We start from the raw sequence: 23,241 nt of genomic DNA on the forward strand, positions 1-23,241 counted from the left end.
CAATATAGGTTGCTTTATCACCTTCTTCTTCAACAATTCAAAACTCCTTGTAGCTCCTATAGTCCACTTGAACTCTTTTCTATCTCCCCTCGTTGTTTTAGTTAGGGGTGCACATATACTACTAAAATTCCTAATGAACTTCATGTAAAAACTATCCAGACCATGGAATGATCTCACCTCAGTGGTAGACCTTGGAGTAGGCCATTCCAAGATGACCTTCACCTTCTCCGAGTCCATTTTGAGACCCTTAGCTGATACAACAGACCCCAAATAGACTAACTCCCTTTTGACAAAGCTACACTTCTTCAAATTAATCAACAATTTCTCTTCCCTCAAACTTTCAAGGGCACTATGAAGGTGCAATAAATTTTCATCCAAAGAATTTCTAAAAATCAAAATATCATCCAGATAGACAATAACAAATTTTCCCAAAAATTTCTTTAATATCTCATTCATAAGCCACATGAAAGTGCTTGCTACATTGGTTAGCCCAAAGGACATGACTAACCACTCATATAGACTCTCCTTGGTCTTGAATGTAGTCTTCCACTCATCTCCCTCTCATATCCATATCTGGTGATAGCCACTCTTAAGATCTGTCTTTGTGAATTACTAAGCTCTACTCAAATAGTCCATAAGGTCATCTATTCTTGGCAAAGGAAACCAATACTTGATGGTTATTCTATTTATAGCTTGAGATTCTGTATACATTCTCCACTATCCATCTTTCTTTGGTTCTAGTATTGTAGGTATTACACATGGACTTAGGCTCTCTTGAATCAAACCCTTCCTCAACAACTCCTAAATTTGTTTGTTTAGCTCATCAATCTTAGTAGAAGTCATCCTATGAGCAGCCTTGTTAGGAAAACTAGCTGATGTAGGAGCATCCAGAGGTATAAGGGCAATCCTGTGTCACCCAAAAAAATATACCTAGACATAGTTTTTGTTTCATGTGTTTTCATTTCTGGATACCCATTTGGGTCAAATAAAGGTTAGAGTTTTTAAGCACCTTGGGATACATGTAAATGTTGAAACAATAGGACTATGTAGTTGAGCCATAATTATGGTGAGTTAGAAGGTGTAAATTGGAGGGATGATTAAAATTGTAATTTAGAAAATTCCAAAAAAAGAATCAGGTCAAAAGGCTGCATGGTTTGAAAGTTATCGCAATTTTTCAGTTTCTAGAGACCTCCTAAGAATGCTTCAAAGTCAAGTTCAAGGCATTAAATGACCTTATACAAGCCAAAAAATGGGGGAGGAGAAAAGCTCATCCATAAGGCTATAGAGCACTTCGAGATCTTTCTAGAAATGTAAATAGTTTGTCAATCGGAGCTACAATTCAAAAGTTATGCCTCCTGAAAGTTCGGCTATTGTTTCTAGATTCTTCTAATTTTGCACCGACTTCTAAAGTGACTTCTAGAGCCTTCCATTTTGGCAGTGGATGCCAAATAGCACTAACTAGAATGTATTCCTAATCCTTAACCCTTTGGGATCTATTTAAGAACATTTCTAGCATTGTAAAAGGCAGTTTAGAGTGGAGTTTGAGAGAAGGTACCAGGAGAAGAAATTATCTCTAGATTTATACTATTGTAAGCCCATAGGGCATGTTTTGGAGTTTTTTTACTCCGCACTAAGTGTATTGGCATATTTTCATAGTTAATAAAGTTTTCCCTTTCCTTTTTTGTCCATTCTATACTTGAGTTGTGTCTCCATCAAGTGGTATCAGAGCAGGTTTTCCTGAGTGTGTAGACAGAGTGTCGATTGTGAGGCAGTTTGCACTAGGACTGTGTGGTTGTGGGTTTGAGTTAAGAAGATGCCTCCATGAAGAGAGCATGGTTGAAGGGCTAGAGATATTAATCCTAAGGAGGTTAGGCCCCTCCAAAGGCAGGTTCAAACATTGCAGGAGGAGCTTTGTAGAGGAACAAATGTTGCCACAGGCAACAAAAGTGAGGATGACAATGAGGAAGAAGAAATTGGACCGAAAGGGGAAGTTGAAGGGAAAGTTATGAATTAGGTAGAGGAGAGGTTTTTTAGGGCCATTACTAAGTTTAGAAAAAGACCTACAATTGATGTGGGTGTATTTTTAGGAAATTTGAAATTGGATGAGTTGATCGACTAGATCAATGAACTAGAGGAGTACTTTGAGTATGAGGATATTAGGGATCCAGATAGGGTTAAGTTTCCAAAGGCCAAACTGAAAGGCCATGCCAAAACTTGGTGGCAAGAGGTTTAATTGGAAAGAAATAGAAGAGGAAAGGAGAAGATCACAAGGTGGGATCACATGGTGGACAAACTAAAGAAACAGTTCATTCCTGTTGACTATGAGCTTGATTTGTTTAAAAAGATGCATGGGTTAAAGCAAGTAGGAAAATTAGTCTAGGAATATATGGAAGAGTTTTACCAACTTCTGATTAGAGCAGGGCATGTAGAAGAAAATAAGGAGAAGGTTGCTCGTTATATCAGTGGGTTGTGACCTAGCATTCGGGAGGAATTAAGTCTAGTAAGAATGACCAATGTTGAAGAGGCCTACCAGTTTTCCCTACGAGTTGAAGAGAAGCTAAATAAAAGGTTTGATGGGAGACAAAGAGGGTGTGATCAAGGAGGAAGGGGTACTGGTAGCTCATCTGGAGGCCGAAACGAGACCCAAAAGAAAAATGAAGATGTGGGTACTAGAAGGAACCAGAGGAACAAAGGTTTCAACCGCTCCTATTATCAAGACTTTGGAGATCAGAGAGGAAGAGGTAGAGGATGTGGACAAGGTTTAGGAAGAGGAGGTTTCCATGGTACCTATTTTCATTACAATGAAGAAGGTCATCGTGCCTTTGAATGCCCTCAATGACAAGGAAGGATAGCTAGGAGAGCTGAGGGTCAAGCTAGGGTTGATCATGTGGATGAGGATGCACAATCATCACATTCAAAGGATGCAAAAAGAGGAGATACTTTAGTAAATGAAAGGGTCCTACTAAGTGGTGAGATTGAACTAGGACAAAGGAGGAGTCTATTTTGTACCAGGTTCAAGTGTGAGGATAAATGTTGTGATGTCATCATTGATGGTGGTAGCATTGACAACTTGGTGTCCGAGATGGTTTCTAAGTTGAAGCTCAAGAGGGAGAAACACCCCCAGCCCTATCAGATTGCTTGGGTGAAGGATGATCATAAGGTCTTGGTAAGTGACCAATGTTTAGTGAAGTTCAAAATTGGGAGTTACCATGATGAAGTTCTCTATGATATTATTCCAATGGATGTCTGCCATCTATTGTTGGGAATTCCATGGTAGTTTGATAGGCATGCAGTACATGATGGTCATGCAAACACATACTCTTTGACAAAGGATGGAGTTCGCCACAAACTGAAGCCCATGATAAAGGAAGGAAAAAATGTATGCAACAGTGCTAGGATCTATCTTGTTGATGGAAGAAAGTTTTTGGATGGCATGAAACATCAGCGTATGTGTTATGCTTTGATTCCTAGAAAAGATAAGGAAGGTAGTAGTGAAATACCACTCAAAGTTTTAGATTTATTAAGTGAGTTTGGAGATATCATCTCTGATAATGTTCCAGAAGGATTGCCACCAGTAAGGCAAATCAGTCATTAGATAGATTTAATTCCTAGAGCTAGTTTGCCTAACATGGCTACTCATAGGATGACTCCTACTAAAACTGAAGAGCTAAACATACAGGTTTAGGAGCTAATGAGGAAGGGTTTGATCTGAGAGAGCCTGAGTCCATGTGCAGTAACTGTAGTACTGGCACCAAGGAAGGATGGGGAGTGGAGAATGTGTACAAAATCTTGAGCTATAAATAGGATAACCATCAAGTATCAGTTTCCTTTGCCAAGAATGGATGATCTTATGGACTACTTGAGTGGAGCTCAATAATTGACAAAGATAGATCTCAAGAGTGAATATCACTAGATACAGATACGAGAAGGAGATGAGTGGAAAATTTCCTTCAAAACCAAGGAGGGTCTTTATGAGTGGCTAGTCATGCCCTTTGGATTGACAAATGCCCTAAGCACCTTCATGTGACTTATGAATGAGGTGCTTATGAAGTTCTTGGGAAAATTTTTTATTGTCTATTTGGATGATATTTTAATTTTCAGCAAGACTTTGGAAGAACATTTATTGCATATTTGTAGTGTCCTTGAAAGGTTGAGGGAAGAGAAACTGTTAATTAATTTGAAGAAGTGTAGCTTTGCTAAAAAAGAGTTATTCTACTTGGGGTTTGTTGTATCATTTGAAGGTCTCAAAATGGATCCAGAGAAGGTAAAAGCCATCTTGGAATAGCCTACTCCAAGGTCTACTACTAAGGTGAGATCATTTCATGGTCTGGTTAGTTTTTACAGGAAGTTCATTAAGAATTTTAGTGGCATATGTGCACCCCTGAATGACACAATAAGAGGGGATAGAAAAGAGTTCAAATGGACTGCGATAGCTATGAGAAGTTTTGAATTTCTAAAGAAGAAGGTGATAAAACAACCTGTGTTGGCACTTATTGATTTTAGTAAGGTGGATTGTGATGCTAATGGCAGTGCTATTGGGGTTATATTGAGCCAATAAGGTAACACTAGTACATTTGCACTTGTTTTTCTACCAAAATTTTTGACCAAAGCTATGAATTTTTATTTTTATTTGTTTTCATTCCCACGTTGGTCAAAAATTAAAAATAATTGCCCGATTTGGTCAAAATTTTGACCAACATAAGTTTTCACAAGTTGGTCAAAATTTTGACTAAATTGAAAATCACATTATGAAATTATAAAAAAAAATGACCTTATGTTTCAATTTTATTTTGAAAATTGTAGTTTTCTTGGGGCTTCATTCGCACGGGCAGTTTTGGCTTCATTCACGTAGGTAGCTTTGTTGGGGTTCTTTCATGCATTGGGGAAGCAGTTTTCCTGGGGCTTCTTTTCTATAATAATGATGCTCATCCTTTGTATTGATTCATTGTGGTTGCATATATATAATCTACCTGGATGTTAAATCCTATCAAGTTTTTATCAGGGATTGTGATATCATCGTGGAAATTTTAGAGTTCTCGATCAGTCATCATTTCTAATGAGTTTTTATGAATCTGGGCTCAGATCTGTTTCTATGCATTTTCTATAACTATTTCTGGGCTTTAATCTACAATGTGAGACACTTATTTTGTTGGTAGGTAATTTAAATAGGAAGCATTTTATACCACTAATGTTTGAGAGTTTGTTTTATAAATGATATCTAAGTTTATTATTATCAATATGCATGAAATCTTTAGGATCATACAAGATTTTCTTTCATCTAGAGTTGCATAGGTGTTGAAACTCCTTTATTATATACAGGTTGTTGCTGGAACTAACTATTTGAAAACATCATAATGTGGGTTATTTTCATATTGCAACACTATTAGCCAATCAGAAAAGATGTAGATTTGAAATCTGTTTCACTTTTTTTTTCATCCTAAATTAAAATACATTTACATTATTAATAGTCATTTTTTGCGTTTTAGGTGCAATTTATCAGATAACCCCCTTTTTGATATGTCTTTTGAGTTAGTCCTTTTCTTAAACAATAAATTAAAAGATCATTTTATTGTAGGGCCCTAAAGTCAGAAGTGGAGATCTACCACAGCCTATTATGCTCACAAAGGGCCAAGAGTTTACTTTCACAATCAAAAGAGGAGTGGACTCTGAAGATTGTGTAAGCGTGAATTATGATGATTTTGTGAATTATGTGGAGAAAGGAGACACACTACTTGTTGATGGTACATTCTCTTGTGGTGGCTTGAAAATTCATTTATTAGCTGAAAAGAATAGAGTTACTAATGTTATTTGCAACATTTTCATAGCTTTCTATTTCTTATCGTTATTTAAATTTCTCTAGGGGGGATAATGTCATTGCAAGTGAAGTCAAAAACATAAAATTCTATAATTTGTGAAGTAATCGATGGAGGAGATCTTAAATCACGATGACACTTAAATGTGCATGGAAAAAGTGCTATTCTGCCTTCCATTATAGGTTAAGACCATTTTATCAACTCTTAGGCATGCCTAGCAAATTAGATTTTTGTTGCTTATTGATATGTACATCTCAATCTACTTCTTTCTTAGGGACTTTTATTTCATTGTGATTTCCCTTTTTTGTACCTAATATTGATTGATTGAAGTTACCTAGAATATACTTGAATGATATTTTTATCAATCTTTAAATATGTGTAATATTTGTATTTTGTTGTTGCTTGTATATGTGATGAGTTGTTTTGATCAACACAACATTTGAGATAGCTTAATTTGGCATTTGATAAAATCTATTTCTTGTCTTTTTTTTGCAGATAAAGATTGGGATGATATTAAATTTGGAGTTGAGAATGGCATAGACTATTATGCTGTTTCCTTTGTTAAAGATGCTAAGGTGGTGCATGAGTTGAAAGATTACCTTAAAAGTAAACCTTTGAAGCAAAATTTTAACTTTCCAGTGTAATATAATCCTTTGCAAATAGTATTGGGCTTGATATAGCATGTTCCCTTAATTTATATTTTAAATCAAAATTTAAAAAGTGATAAAATATCAATGTATTTGTATTTGTAATTATGTGAAGGTTGTGGTGCGGATATCCATGTGACTGTGAAGATTGAAAGTGCTGATTCAATACCAAATCTTCATTCAATTCTTTTTGCATTAGATCAGGTAAGTACAGTCTCCCTAGATCAGAGGTTTTAGTTGGATAAGTTGTTACTTTATGATTGGTGATATTGCTTTGAATGGGGTTAATAAATTATGTGAAGTCATGCTTGTCAAGCATTATATAGAAAGTTAAATGCACATGCTACTTTTTTTACTATTTAGTCATGCATGTATTTGTTTGGATGTTGGTGCTTTTCCATTGTTGGTTTTTGATGGTTTTTGTATGGCTTTGATGTAAAATACAAAATATAAAAGCTTTACTTGTGAATATTTTATAATCTTCTTTAAATTGTTGGCAAGGACTATGAGCTTCAGTAAAGATGTTTTTAAACCAATTTTTTTGATTGTCTATCATTCAGTGAAGTTAACTAGAATGAGACCATCATTTAGCTGCATGACTAATTCCTAGCTATTGAGTTTTCAGATTGTAGTTTCCTCATAGAGCTCAGGATGGTTCTATCAAGAAATGAGAGAGAAAAACTTAAACATGGACACTAATATCTAAATTGACACTTTGAAAGGAGGGATAGATATATTATTTATGCTATAATTTTCACATGAAATCAATTAATGTGATTTTTTTCCTATGTGAGTAAAATCTGTGAGGCCATATAGCCTTTGGAGATTTTTCTAAATGTGACATAAGTTGGTTAAAATGACATAACTCTCAACTGTGAAAATCTTGACATCTTCTTCATTCTGAGACTGTTTTATTTTGATGGGCATTTTTATGTCATCACAACTTCTCATAATTGATTGTACTAGGTACATTCCCATGCGAGACTTGTTGGTATCTTATGCTTAGGAAATTTTAGTGTATGTATTTAAACATGGCATTCTCTTTAGATTCTACTGTTGTAATTCATAAATTTGACATTAGTTCAATCTCATAAATTATGCCTTTGTTATCTTTGTCCTCTCCATCTTTTAGCTTCACAACAAAGGGCTTAGAAGTTGTGAACTATCAAGAAACATTTTTTTGTAAGAGGAAATGCACTTTTCCAATTCCTAACAGAGATGTTGTAGCGTGCAAGGGTTATGGGTATTTTTGTGCAGCTGTCATACCATGCATGGGAAAAGATCTTCTATTTGCCATAATTTTTGTTAGTGCTACCTTGAGAAGAATTTAGGGTTAGCTTTAGGTTCATTTTAGCTCTGATTCCATCTTGTCACCTTTTTTTTGGGTATGAGATGCCAAATTTTGAATACATAAGATACAAGCTAGGTTTTAAAAGCTAAGAAACATTGTCTTACAAGTTAGATTTCAACAACTAAGAAACAATGATCTTATTGTTAGTCCCTACCGCCCATAGGCGGGGACTAATGTTTTCATTGCACTTTTCAATTATTAGTTGCCTCAGGACTAGAGCGAATATTGAAAAAATCCCACTAAAATCCTCATCCTCCGTGCATTAACATTTACCATTATTTTCCAGTTTGATTTTCCCTCTGTTTCTATTGGTTCTAGATGACTTCCTCGGTAGTCTTTTAATTTTTCTTTCTATAAAATCCACTAAAATGAAAACCCACCTTCTACCTATCATATGCATAGCATACAAGACATCCCTTGTGCATGTTTTGCTGCAATTACTTCTCTGACCTGGGTCCCTTCATTGCCGTGGCCTATGCTCATTTTCTCAAAATGGGCATCATTGATTTGGGCTTACAGCTGCACACCCTTTACTTCTTGCATTTAATGGTATGAGATTTGTTTTTTATTTTCTTTTTTCTAGATCATAACTGCCAAAGCCTAGCGTAGTTCTTGCAATTCTCATATGTGGTTAGTTTTCTATTTTCATTTGTTGGTCTACAGTCTCACATGATTTACAGTAGACATTTTCATATTTTTCCTAGTTTTTAGGAGCTCACATAGGGTTCATTCTCTAAAATATTTTTTGACACCATCAATTTATGTGGTCTTCTTCTCTTACTTTGTATGTTAGGGCTCAATTTCTTTCTATCTATTTCTTATGTTTCATCATCTAATCATGTCTATGTTTTGTTTAGACCGTAGCCTCTAAATCAATGCATCCATTATTACAGTAGCCATGGCCGATATCATGAAACATATGGCCTTCATGTAGAGCCTTCACTCATAGCATAATACATCTTATACTCAACACCTTCTTTCCCTTTCATCTCAAGGAAAAAGATTTCATTGATGGGGTTAAAATAGGGCAAAAATAGAGAATGTCTCTAAAAGCTCATTGCGAAGTTCTCTAATCTTGTCTGAACACCATTGTTCTCATATTATGACTCCATGTTCTTAATTGAATGCTAAATCAAGCAAGGCCAAACAAAACCCATCATACTTGAGACCTAAGATGGGGCATCCCATCCTTCCCATCCTTCATTGAAGCAAGTACAAAGGACACTAAATCTTGGAAATTTTTTTTTTGTAGGTTTGGGCAAAATAAATGCGAGTAAAAAATGGCTCACAAAAATGTTCAGAATGATCATGAGGTGTCACAAGAACTGTTGCACAGGAGAATAGATGCATAGCTAACCAAAAATGACTTTTTCTTCCTTCACAAAACCCTCTTCATGAAAAGCAGTGATTTGTAGGGAAAAAAGGGCTGAAAAACCCTCGATACTACTTTTCAAAACCTTTCAAAATTGTAGAGGCTTCACAACTGTTTTTTCAAAAAATGAATTTTTTTTTTTAAAAAAAAAAAAATTGCTCAAATTTTAGTAAAAAGATGCATCATTTTAATATACACTTGTGGTTATCCTTGGTTCTCAAAGTTATCCTTGGTCTACATGAGAACCTAGATTGAAGATTTGATCATATGTATAGACCGTAATCAATAGATAAATTTCAAACTTGCCTTTGTTCCTTTACGTGTCTGTTTTCTTGTGAGTGTTTATGCCCATGTACAATGTTATTTTCTTCATCCTCTTCATCCTTTTCAAAACATGATATGGTCAATTTCCCAAATCAAGCTTACTTTAATGATTCACCATCTGTTAGGTTCCCATTACATTTCTAATTTCAATCAAATTTTTTAAATTTCTAGTAGTAGAACTAAATATTGGTGAACTTTTATTGCTATGTAGATTATATCTACCATTTGTGGAGGCATTACAGTTCTCTCCTTTCATGCAATGGGCTATATGTGGCAAATTTTGAATTGTTTCCTCATAGCTTCATACTCGGTAAGTTTTGTCACTGATCTATATAGTTGGCCCAATTTGAAATCATACATTCTATTAATGTCATTTGTACCTTTATGGAAAGACAACATTCTATACATGTTTAAAAACATGCAATTCATCCCCAGGCTATGATATACTTCCTAGACAATAGTACATTTATTTATTCAATAACAATCCCTGCTAATATTTTTGAAGTCTACACATTTAATAAGAAAAAACACAAATTGAATTTGGCAAACTAGTTCTGGAGAGATCACACCCTGAGCCACCACAAATAATCTAATTTATAACTCTCTTTACTTTTCTTATGATTCTATGAAGTCTTATCAAATATTAAATGTACAAGGACTCTCATGTAGGCGCAAGAAACATAGCTACTAAAGTTGATAATTTGTACTAAGACATGTACTAAAAATATCAAAGTTGCATATCAATGTTGGAACCCCCATCAAGTGGTGGAGAAGGTAGACCATTCTCATAATCTTTGATATCTTTTGGACAAATAGAGTCAGGAGATGCACCTGGAAAGAGAAAATAACAAAAAAAAATGCACAATGCAGCTGTAGTCAGAGAATCAACAGTCTTCATCCATATATAGCTCAAATAAAAGGTGTTCTTCGCAACACTCTCTATTCTCTTTGGCCATCCACAAGGATCCCCCTGTACACTGTTTGGCCATCGGCAAGGATTCCCCTATAGACTGTTCCAAATTGGCCTTGAGTCTTACTTTCCTGTTATGCACTTTTCTAGTATTATTTTGATGCTCATACAATCACTCTTATCAGAGGCATAGCTAATGCCTCTATCCACTTTTAATTTTTATACATAGTAAAACTGTTTCCACTAAATTATTTTGTTTTAATTGGGTACTGTCCCTGCATGATTTAGAGTCAACAGGTGTTGTTTTTTAATAGAGCCACTTGGTTGTATGTTCTGTCTGATGCCTTTCCCTATTCACTATTTTTCTCAACTTCTTTTCTTTAGTAACTTCATGCATTTTTGTTTCCCCATTTATCACTTGTGGACGTCTCAAAAATTCTTTTCTTTATCCTATGCATTGTTTTTTTTTTCCACCAATTTTTAGTTTCATGTTATATATAAATCTGACCATGAAAGCCACTAGCTTGATATGGAAATTTGCTGTTCAAACATATTAGTGTAAAATTTGAACTTCAAATAAGTTTTTGATCATTAGATATTTCATTATTTTGTATCCAGTGTTCCTTAGTATGTGCGTTTGTTGATATTAAGGCACCAAAAGTAGTGCATTGGATGAGAAATGACAACAACCATTTTAGCAGTAGCAACAACAAGGTTCATCAATTATTATATCACCAACATACGTAGATCAGCAAAGAATAGATTACAAAAGAATGTTTTTACTTGTCCACATTATTACCTTTACATGAATCTGTACATGATATTAACCAAAATAAAGAATTTAGGTTTCCACTGCCACATCAATTCACACAAAATATTCAAATAGCAATCCAAAAGCCATCTAAGGTATGAAATATGTGGCAATGTTCCCCCACTAATAAGGAAGAGAGAAAATTATAGGTGAAGGTGCTCCTTTATTATTAACCCATCTCAAATAGGCCCATATTCACAATACACAGTAGGCTCTGACCACCTCCACAATTGGAGCCCTGCAAATTGGTAAATTTGTTCCAATAGATACAAATTATGAGTATGTAAAATGTAAACACATTATGGAAGATTTTCATACCCTTGGATAAATACTAGAAGGATAAAACATCTAGGTGCTTCCATTTTGTTTGATTACTTCTTTGAAATTTAGTTATTGTGTTGATGGTTGGCTCGCATTCTTTTTAATCACGATAGCCTTATTTTCTTGATACTTTTTCTATATATTTTTTTATCTAATAAAACTCACTAAGGATCTTACATGTTTTTGTTTTCTGTGGACTATTCGTACTCCCAACATTTCTTCAACCTTTCCATCTACAACATTTTAGGTAAGTCATCCATTACCATAGCCTTGCAATTTTTTGAAAAGGACATTTCTATACGTGCTTTGTACATGCATGGTATTCATAGTTAAGTTCATTTTTAAATACAATAGACAACATAAGTATTACAACATCTTTTGTAATTGCAAATGCTTTCTCTGCAATAGCCTTCTATTTGCTTAAATTTGATATTTCTAAGACCTCCTTAGCCTTAACAGACAATATGTCATCAAAGAGATCACACAAAACAAAATAGAACCTGCAAACTCTTATCATAGTAGAGTAATATAAGTCATCTAAATCAGCTTCCCAACCAGATATACTATCAATTGATCAAGCTCTAGAAAACCACCATTGCTTCCGCATTCATTCATTCATCTAGATTGTTGGTGACTATTTGTTTGACACAATACATGTCTTGCTTCATGGGCAATACACAGTAGACGAGCTTCGCAATGGACTTGTAAGCTATTTCTTGAAATCCCTACACAATGGTTGTGCTATTGCTCTATGATGCTTACAACATGAACTACACCCATCAATACTATATGACTTGCACGACATACATGATCCAACTACCTACTTACGTAGGATGCAAATTTCAGCAACAAGAACAAATCTAGCTGGTGAAACAAGACTTTGGGGTGACACATTTTGCATTCATTGGCTAGGACGATGGTTGAAATTTGCTATATGCCTCTAGTCATTAATGCATAGGAAACCATATCTACATTTCAATACAGATGCACCTCATCTGCTACTATCGATACTTTTCCATGACACTAATCTAACAATAGAGCATTATGAGCCTATTTTTTCAAGGAAAAGTATACATAATGCCCAACAAAACCCCTGACTAGACATCCCCATTATACATTGCACTATAGAGAGCACTTGGAACATTATCAGTCAAGCTTTTACCAACATTAACCTCTCTTGGCTTAGCACATTCAGTGCTCCATGTGGCGAGAGCATGTTTGCTACTATAGCCTTCCTAGTTGACAATCAGTTTGATGCAATGGCTTTAAGATTATTCACAATGCAGTCATTGGCTAATGCTATAAAAATTTAGGATACCATTGCCACATCATGCCTTAGATCATTGAAACACCCTCATATAATGAATGGTCCTCTTGAACAAATACAATTACTAATATCTAAGATTGGGATTCCATATTCTGCAAGTGGCCTTGAAGGATCTTAATGTTGTTTACTATGGTTATCCCACATATTCTAGCTAACCATATATGTATGGTTAGCATCTCAACAACCACAACCTCATATATATTGCAATTGCCAAGAGCCAAAGAGATATATTAACTTAGTTTGTTTCCCCAATAATTCAGGCCATTTTCATTACGAGCCATTAAGTGAGGCAGTTACCAATGCTTCTACATCACAAGGTACTTACAACAATTTTGTATCAAGCATGCCCAAAGTAAAAATTCCAAAAGTGTGTTAAATAGAGTCTACTACTCGTCATTCATTATGTTTGTTAAAAACAACAATTCGTAACAAGGACACAAACAAAATGCAACTAGCACAAGACAAACCTATTGCACCCAACAAATTTGGAAATAAAAAACACTCCCCTATACAAGGGAAAAGAAAAACTACCTTTCGTAGGCCAAGGTGGGTTCACTACCTTGCTAAAGGTACACATGCAAGTACTACAAACAACGTAGTTGACAAATCTATTAGGCTATACATATGTAGCCTTCATGATGTACCCACGCAATCATGCACTCTTGTGAAATGCTATGCTTCCACAAGGACCTATACAAGGTTGACAATGCATTAGTACATGAATTGTGATTCATATCTATTTCAACTAACATGAAATCAATTTCATTAGGCCAAGCTATTTGCAAATGATGTATAGATTCTATGACCCTTGGTAAAGTCCCTATCTTTGCATCGCCATACAACATGCAACATAATACACGAATTGATTTCGTTCATGGCTTGACCACATTAGAGGAATGACTAGTCTCACTTCGAATTGCTTTTGCACAAATTCAACAACTAGGATACAAAAGGGCACAATATGGATTAAATGGTACAATCATCAATGTGCCAGTGGATTTTGATAAAGTCCAAAAAGCATTGCCTAGACAAATGGACGAATCTAGAACCATAGCAATCTAGCTAAAGTGCAAATTAGAATATGAAAGTGCTTATGCACAAGGCAATGCTCACCCTGCATGTGTTATACATGCCTTGGCAAAGCTATCAAAAAAATCACTTTAGTTTATTTATGACAAGCATTTACACACTGCTTGCATGTGAATGGTTATAGCCACCTTCATTTTTAGCCACACTCATTCAAGTTATGCATGTATTAATTTTTTTATGGTATTTTTATGTTGTTTAGGATTCTAATAGTTGTCTCTTCCTTCCTCTTCTTTAGGCTTATGGTAGCTCAAGGGGATCTTGGAGCAGAGCTTCCTATCAAGGAAGTTCCTTTACTCTAGGTAATTTTATAGAGTTTTTTATCATTAGTTAAAATGTTACACATATCAATGAAATTCATTTCTTGAATTCTGTGTTTGCAACCATTCTTATGAAGGAAGAAGAATATATTATATAATATATAAATTCTTTTGGTTCTTTAGATCCTTGTGGTTTGATTCATGATGTGGAGGTTAGCTAAAGAGTTATCTGAAGCTCTAATAAACAATAATTTGGTCCAAATTAGCAAATGTCTTTCTTTGTAATTTCTCAATATACAAAATGATAAAGATATTTTTTAATTTCTCAGGATACTAGTAGGGAAAAAGTGAGCAACATAATGGCAACTCAAAAATGTGGAAAAATCCCTCCTCTCCATGCCCACTCCCCATCTTCTATCATAAGAGAAATAACTGATTTTTTAAACTTTTAAAGCCATCCTAATCGCATAGAGGTTGAACAAATGAAAGTAAACAAAAACTGCACACTGTGAGTTTTGAAATATTAATTTTTTCTTGTTAAGTTTGAGATCACTGATTATGGATAGTTGTAACATAAATCTCTTTAACACTGTTACGGAATAACTCTGCCAGAATGATAATGGACAAACATGTTGGAAAGTATGATAATTCACCCAACACCAACTCGAGTAGAGGTTTTAGACATTGCTATTGCTCTACAAGAAGGTGCAGATGCTACATGCTCTCAGGAGAAACAACACATGGAAAGTATGTATTTCTTTTGACAAAATTGAAGTTTTGGATTTCTTTTTTTGGAAGGTACAGTTCAAGAAGATTTTGAATGAGTTTCATTTCTCCATGCTACTTCTATCAAGTTGTGAATGTCATGCACACTATTGCATTACACACTGAAGCGACTACATTGAAAGAAGCACCTCCTACTAACCTTGGTCATGCTTTCAAGGTTGGAAAAAGACATTTATAATTGACATTATTTTCTTAAAAATGTGTATAGCCTCTGAATGAGAAACTCAATCTTTTATTTGAGAGTGAAATGATGCTCACCTACTTAAGGAATTTCAATATTCCAGAGACATATGAGTGAGATGTTTTCTTTCCATGCAACGATGATGTTGAACACTCTTGGAACCTCAATCATGGTGTTTACTAGGACTGGGTTTATGGCTACTTTACTTAACCATTATCGGCCTTCTGGCACAATATTTGCCTTTACAAATCAGTATGCATCTTGGCCATTATCTTGCACTATAGTTTTATGCTAATCATCTTGTAATCAAGTTATTTTTCCAAATTCTTTGCATGCAAAGCTTAATTTTTATATTTTTTAAATCTGTCTTGCTCTCTTTAATCTATGCAATTTCTTGATTTGCAAGTTAGGCACTGCTTTGACTAAATTTGTTGATCATATTGTTCTATGGGTATAGAGAAAGGGTAAAATAGAGGCTTGCTCTATACTGGGGTATAAAACCAATATACATGCCATTTTCTAATGATGTCGAAGAGACCTTTTCCAAGGCTTTGTCAATATTGCAGGTAAATAAGATTTTAGTAGAGTGCTTGTTTTTATAGTGTTGTCTTGTGGTAATTGTGATTTGATTAGAATGACTCTGCATAATTTATCAGATGAAAATTAGTATAACTGGAATGTTAAGGTATAAAGATCATTTGTTTTATTTTAATTTATTATAGATTACAATCGTGGATGAGGCAAAGTAGTTTTACTCTCTTTTTGGCTTGGGAGCCAACATAGCTCTAATTTTCTCAGGGCAAACTGTGAAGTACTTTTTGAATCTTCAAAAGAACTTGGGACCTATTGTGGATGGTTGGGTAGTCTCCTTGAAGGGAATGATGAGTATTGTGGTGGTTCTGGGGCTCGCCATTTGCAAAATTTACTAGAGGGTAAATAAATATGTAGTGGATGATCCTACACTTCCCATGGTAGAAGCTTATAAAAAGAAGGTATGCTTCAATTGAAATTAAGCATCCAATGAGTTTTTAGGGTTGACACTAATGTTTTGTGTATTCTCTAATCACTTGCCATGCCTAATGACTAAAGTGGTACCAAAAAGTAAAACACAAAAAAACATTTTCAACTTTACAAAATTCTCTTTTAGCAAAGATGATGCATCTCAATAAGATTCCTGACCATCATTAGAGAGAAGACCACTACAACTTCCTTGTTACAGCCCAGACAAGAAAATAATCATCTTTATATTTACCTAAGACAAGACTGATTTACTCTCTAGAGAAGACATAATAGTTCACAGAAGACACTAGTAATTAATACATTTATTTTGTAGAATTTCTATTCCTCTTTTCGAGGAGCTAGAGAAAGTTGATATCACATTTATTTTGGTGACATTGAGTTGAACTATGACATTTTGGAACTAAATTGTTTTTCTAACTGGATTATCTTGCAGTTCAACAACATTTTGAATATGATTTTCTCATCACCAACAACAATTCCTAGATTTGTAGCAATAGTACTAGATAACACTTTGCATGTACATGAGAGTTCAACAAGGAAACATGGAAACCATTGACAAAAACCATTAAAAATGTAATTTGAGCTGTCCAAGAATAGAGGAACACTTGCAAAACTAGAAACCATAGAGACCCTAAAAACTGGTCAACACTAGTAGAACATCATGGTGTAAAAATAGGGTCCTTCTCTCTTATTTAATCACAATGTGGTCTCTCTAGAAGGTCATGTTAAGAGAAATGATTGCACAAAACATGGTGTATATATAGACATGAATCTTCTAGGTCTGTTTCTTATAATTTTCAAGTTGATTTTTCTTATAAGCAGAGCAACATGTTGGGTAGTTTTTTTTTACAAGTTGAAAGGGCGAACACAAAGTAGGGGTCAGAATTTTGGAACCATGGTTCGATGGATTGCCCACAATTGCTCCAAAATCATGATCCATTGCCAATCATGGTAAAACTAAAATATGTATGTCATAGTACATTTTGAGTCTGAGTTAGTATTGCTTTTGGAGCTTCTACATGATTGATGCTATTAACATCAACTCCCTAATTAACATATGTAGTTACTGACAGATGGGAAATCCCTCTGTTGAAGTACTTGAAGAGCAATGAGATTCTACCCAAGTAGCCAAGGGAAAAGCAATGGAGGCAATGCCAAATGGTATGAACTCTTTGCTAATAGAATCTGTAGAGTGGCTGTCATATATTATTTCTAGAAGGGTATCACATAGATTTCCTTTTGCATTTGTTCTAATCTCAAAGTTTCTTAGGTGATTTGGAAGAGGCTATAAACCATCTTACAAATCATTGGTGATTGTGTCAGTTCTTATAGGATCATTGATTGCCAAGGAGGTCTCCCCAACACAAAATCCTCAACTAGCTTTGCACTTGGCCCTAACTACAACATTCTTTGCTGGGATTTTTCAAGCAAGCATGGGCATTTTTAGGTTGATGATTTACATGTCTAATAATGCAATAATGTCACTATGCAAGCCTTTCAATGTCTGTCCTTCATAGGATTCTTCTTTTATAGAGAAGATACATGTGACTGTACATAATTGAGTGGGAGGCTTGCACTAAAAACTCGTGTAATTCAATGGTTTTAACAAGTCCCATATTTATATTTTTAGTTATGTAATTCTACTTATTTGGGATGGCATGAGAAAGTCATACGGATTTATGTAACTATTTAAAGTTCATGGACAACACTAGAATCTTTTTAAGTGGAGCCAAATAGCTGGTTTTGGTCACTAATAGTATGTGTCACATCATTTATGATTCTACTATACGTTGGGATTCATTATACACTTTCTATCACATGCAACTATCATGGGTTTCATGGCTGGAGCAACCACTATTGTTTCTCTCCAACAACTAAAAGGCATTCTTGGTCTTCAACACTTTACTATAGAGATAGACATAGTGTCTTCCATGAGATCAGTATGGGGACAAACTCACAAGGTATGTTTATATGCAATGAATCAGCAACCTCGTGATTTGAATACGTTTGGAGTAAAGAATTCGTCCTTGAATAAAGTATATTGCCAACTTGTTGTTATTGTCTTCTTGTAATTGTATCGATGTGCAGTGGAGGTGGGAGACCATAGTGCTTGGAATATGCTTTCTCTCTTTTCTACTCATCACTCGTCAATTTGTCAATATTATAACATAACTTTGTGATTCTCTTTCATTTTTCTATCCATATATTACCTAGCCTTCATAATGACCAAAAGAAACAACATGGAATGACTAATGTCTGATATGGTTTTGATCTATTTTTTCATTCTTGTGGGTTGATCTGACGGAATAAGAAAAATCCTAAGCTCTTTTGGATATCAGTAGCTGCTCCTCTGACATCTATAATTCTTAGTAGCATGTTGGTGTTTGCTACACATGCTAATAAACACGGGGTTGAGATTGTATGAATTTCTATCACCAACTATTCTATACTATCTTGTATTTGTTTCTGCACAATGTGTTCAATTCACTCACGTCTAAGTATGGTAGAATGAATCACTTATCAAATCACTTATTATTATGATCTATACATGTTCAATATTACTACCCAAAAGATACTAGTTATTTAGTGAGTTTGAAACATGATGGGTATGGAACAATTTGTTTGATATTATGTCTAATTACTTTTCTAAACATGATTTTTTGGTCCTAAAATGCATGTTTCTTTTGCTAATGTTTTTGTGGTTGGCTTGAAATAGGTTGGTCACTTAAAAAGTGGTTTGAACCCATTGACTGCTGAATTCTTTGTTTTCGAGGCCAAATATTTAAAGACCCTTGTGAAGGTAGGACTAATAATTGGCATCATTACACTCACTGTAAGAGCTAATCCCTTGAATTATGTTCATTGGCTAGTAATTTATTATCTCTAGTTGATTTAAATGAGTCCCATGCAAGAAGGAATAACAGTTGGTAGAACATTTGCACTGTTCAAGAACTACAATATTGATGGCAATAAAGAGATGATTTCCATTGGTATGATGAACATTGTAGGTTCATGCACATCTTGCTACATCACAACTGGTAATTACTACAATGCATTTAATCTATTGAGTTACAAAACATTATATGACTACTTTGAGTCTTTATTGCATTCAAACCATGAAATTTAGTACTGGTCCTAAGTTTTCATAGCAATCAAACCATGGATTTTATATTGATTCTAAGACTTTATATTATTCAAACCATGGATTCTAATGTTAATTCTAGGTTTTTATGGCATTCAAAACATGAACTGTAGAAGAATTTATATGGTCTGAAGGGATTCTACCCCACACTTCTTGTCACCACCCTTTGTTCTTGGACTCTTGGGATATTATTATTGGGTAAAGCTTAAATGGTCTTGAATTTGTTTGTTTGCTTTTGCTATTTGGGGTTCTGAGTTTCTAAAATATCTTAGCAATAAAAAAGAATGTGGTGACCAACTCTCTAGTAGCTCCTCTTAATTGGGTACTTCACGTGGGTTGCTAGACCGCAAGGTGCTTCCTTTATTCAGCAAGTGGCAAGTGCTTAACCTTGAGAACCTTGTGGTCTTATTGTTCTTATCTTCATGCTTCTCAATCTCGTGATCAAGCACCAAAATCTTTGATGTAGGTATCCTTCATTATACAAGATACTATTTGATTGTTTCATTGGTGCATAATTTTCCAGGTACAAGGTTTGTTTCGTGGTGGGCTAACTACATTTTTTAGGGATTCTATTGGAAAAACAATTTTCTTCAGTACTTATGAATTGAATTATTATCATATTATTTCACTTATTAGTATGCATGATAAGGTGAATCCCCAAATGAATTCCCAGTCTTCTCAATTTGTCAACTATTTTTCTAAAGTTTTTATAGAAGCAGGAGTTGGAGTTGTCTCTGGTGGGCTTGCAGGAATTGAGGTATGTAACCTTAATGTTGGAATTTCAATTTAAGTATTTAAACTCAATTTTCGTAGATCAAATGTGTGCAACAAAACTTGTAATTTGCTTTGTAGTTTTGGATAGCTATTTTTCCTCTCGATGTTGCAAAAACTCATATTCAAACAGCTCCAAATATTAATGCCAGTAGAAATCCTATACACACAATGAGGATGGTAGGACATAAAATTTCATTTTTACATGGACTCTACTCTAGAAAAAATGTTTTAAAATTAATTTTTAATAAAGATTTTGACTAGGCTTTTACAAAGCTATTGGATTCTTATGACAACAATTAGGATTGATGGTTGGATTATTGAATTGGGTTAATTCATTTATTTGCATGTTTACTTGTGTTCTAGATAAAAAAATTATCATTCATGATACTAACACCAATTGTTTGCATGCTTATTTTATAGTGGGTATATAGAATGTTCTAATTAAAAGATTAAAATTTAAATATTCAAATACCACGGGACTTAGCTTCTGTCTTTTTGTTTAGGATCTATTCTACTAAGTAGTCTTAGATAACCAATAGATGAATTTAAAATAAATAAGTGCTCATATTAAGGAACATGAAACCATTTCCCAATTCTATGTTTGGCAAATTTATAGAGAACTTGGTTTTAGAGGATTATATGCTAGCTTGGGGCCTACATTGGTGAGAGCTTTCCCTACTAATGCTACAACTATTGTCACTTGGAAACTTACAACAAATTTACTAGGGGTGAAATGGTAGTAAGAGCATTACCTTCAGAGATGAATGGGTTTATGCTTGTGTGAATTTGTAAAAAGTGGTCTTTTCTTTTTTTAGTAGATTGTCCTTTATCTGTAAGAAAATGATATACCTGGATAAGTAGGCATATTGACGTACCTAGGAACTAGCATTATGTCATGGGACTCAGCCAACAATATATTTATACCAAGTATAGTGCACTATAATGGTATTGTTCATACAATGTTGATATTTACTCAAGAGGACTATTTTTATTTAGTTTTATTTGCCAAGTTTCCTTTTCAATTTGATTTTGTGCTGGTGACACTTCAGACTCAAATGCCTACAAATGCTTCATGCAGTGTCTAGTCTCAAGCCCTAATCACTAGGCAAGCTCCTAGCTCTTATTACAGTTTTCTTACTGCAATGTCACATCTAGTTTGCATGTGATTCTAATGACCTAAAGGATCATTAACCACAAACAACAGTAGTCTCCTCTACCCAAGATAATAAAACTTTGTTTGGATTTAAACAAGAAAATCATTTTAGCATTATTATTGAGGATTTGTGTTTTCTCAGAAACTTCTTATCTAAGAAACCCTTCCTGAAGGTTATGAGCTTGTCTATTTATTCTTTACGTCAAAGGTTCAATGTGAGCATGTTGCTAAGAGCCTGCCCAAGGCTACAAATGCAAAGTGAACTGGTTTTTGATTGCCTCTTTTATTAGAGTAGATTTACCTATGGGGTGTAGAGCACATGGAGAGCTTGCCTGCTTATTTAGAGTTTTGTTTCTCATACTTTTCTTGAAATATTATATCAAAGAAAATACAAAGAGCTCGCACAAGTTTGTATGATTCTCTTTCTAATTTTGGCAAATAGAAAACTATTATGGCTTGAGACTATGTTCAACATAATTTACAACCTCAACAAGAGTTGGAATCCTAGTTTTATATATATGTGACATTGGTTGCAGTAACAAGAATGTCACTACATCATCTGGATATATTCAACAAATCAATATGCATATCTTGCAATATTGGCTTGCCATTAGATGACATTTCATGGAGGCAATCAATAAAATAGTTCAAACGCCTTACCTATGATTCCACATTTTGCATGCATGTCTACCAGGGTAGTTGCAACTTAAACAAATATATTCTCTCAATATATCTATTTTGTGCATACCCAAAAACCATGGCTTTTGATGACCACATTACGTTTAGGCATCCTATCAAACAGTTCACGCGACTTATCTATGCTTCCATTTTGCAAGCATGTCTCCCAAGGCAAATGCTACTACTTCATCTACACCGTCTAACAAAATCCTTTATGCTTTGATGAATGCCTATAGCTTATCCCAAAGCTCTCATTCAACAATTATGAGATGATCAATCAAGAGGAAATAATTGAGAGCTTAGAGTGACACAATTTTTAGATGATCATATGAAATGAAATGGGCGTGCAAGTAGAAAGAAACTAGAAAGACATTATGTATAGTTGAAGACATGAAATGGATTGTTTTGGAGCATTCAACACAGACACTCAGCATTCAGTACATATCATCATTTGAGATCAAATAAGTGTGTGGGATTATACGCATAGTGAATTATAAAGGAGGGAATTGAACCCTCCCTAAGGCTCACACTTGTTGAGGTCCACTTTAGCAAGGGCCCTTCTTGTGAAATTGTTATCTAGAACCTTTCTAATGAGATAATGTGTTATGAGCTCTTCATTAGTGGGATAGAACATGAATTCAAGAGGCAGTTATGCATCACCCATATCATGACTGTAACTAAAGTTAAGAGCCTCTAATATTGAATTCTCTTCCCTATTACCCATATTCATTTCCTTTGCTATGGGAAATAGGGAAGAGAATTAAATAATAAAGGCTCTTAACTTTAGTTATAGTCATGATATGAGTGATGCACAACTGCCTCTTGGATTCATGTTCCATCCCACTAATGAAGAGCTCATAACACATTATCTCATTAGAAAGGTTTTCAACAACAATTTCACAAGAAGGGCCATTGTTGAAGTGGACCTCAACAAGTGTAGGCCTAAAAAAAAATTTGATCAAGCATTGGTCAAAATTTTGACCAATGCTTGGCAATTTTCTACCAAGTATTGGTCAAAATTTTGATCAATGCTTGGCTATTTTTGACCAGTCATTGGTCAAAATTTTGACCAATGCTTGGAAATTTTCTACCAAGCATTTGTCAAAATTTTGACCAATGCTTGGCTATTTTTGACCAATGCTTGGCAGTTTTCAACCAAGCATTGGTCAAAATTTTGACCAATGCTTGGTAGAACTTGTGCCAACATGTTTCAAAGGTTTCGACCAATGTATTGGTCAAAATTTTGACCAACAAGTAGGTTGGTCAAAAATTTGGCCAAAAAATT

At 34.6% G+C, this 23,241-nt stretch overlaps 1 pseudogene; it reads left to right on the forward strand.

The window, feature by feature from the left end:
• The window catches only part of LOC149567680 (pyruvate kinase isozyme G, chloroplastic-like), a 91,431-nt pseudogene extending 69,891 nt beyond the window's left edge, over nucleotides 1-21,540 (forward strand).
• Nucleotides 21,541-23,241: the final 1,701 nt, after the last annotated feature.

The sequence above is a fragment of the Cupressus sempervirens genome, chromosome 3 (genome assembly GCF_028749045.1).
Source record: "Cupressus sempervirens isolate cs-2001-9-10 chromosome 3, ASM2874904v1, whole genome shotgun sequence".
NCBI lineage: Eukaryota > Viridiplantae > Streptophyta > Pinopsida > Cupressales > Cupressaceae > Cupressus > Cupressus sempervirens.